The sequence below is a fragment of the Pteropus medius genome, unplaced genomic scaffold (assembly GCF_902729225.1).
Source record: "Pteropus medius unplaced genomic scaffold, Ma_sr-lr_union100, whole genome shotgun sequence".
In the NCBI taxonomy this organism is placed as follows: Eukaryota; Metazoa; Chordata; class Mammalia; order Chiroptera; family Pteropodidae; genus Pteropus; species Pteropus medius.
The window spans coordinates 8679108-8679679 of record NW_024355008.1 but is presented as its reverse complement, the minus strand read 5'-3'; the positions used below and the strand labels follow the sequence as shown (position 1 = coordinate 8679679).

The following is a 572-nucleotide window of genomic DNA, read 5'->3' as shown; positions in this document are numbered from 1 at the left end:
TAAAGTCAAAATCACTGCTCAATCACATTACCATAATGTTTTCCTAATAGAGCAGTATAAACAATGCAGAGAAAACCATAAACCTAAGTCTTCTCATGCAAATAGGATCTTACTGAATGGGACAGCTTAGTTAAGAAGTAGCTTTTCATGTTAAGAGATTATCTGAGTCTTCTGTAAGTGATAGCTTCTTTTTTTTTTTTTTAACACCTATAGCACCTGGTTTTCCTAGGTGTCTCCCATCCAAGTACTAACCAGGCCCGACCCTGCTTAACTTCTGAGATCAGACGAGATCGGGCACATTCAGGATGGCATTGCTTGTAAGTGATAGCTTCTGACCAAAGAATTAAATAGTGGACTTCCATAAGATTGATAGAAACAGAGTGATTATTACTTTTCCAAAACTGTCCACCGAACCTTGGCAGATATTCACGTTTTTCTCAAATAGGAGAATGCCTGGAAGCACTGCCGTGATTCTAAATGCATATGCTTTTGGCAGAATTCTTGGAGAACAACTTCATAAGTGCCTGAAATAATGACCAAAGCAATTTTTAAAATGTGTTCAAATAACAGTT

General features: G+C 37.2%; 1 pseudogene; it reads right to left on the bottom strand.

Moving 5' to 3' along the window:
• Positions 1–204: 204 nt before the first annotated feature.
• Positions 205–323, bottom strand: LOC120598270 (uncharacterized; annotated as a pseudogene).
• Between the last annotated feature and the right edge of the window lie 249 nt (positions 324–572).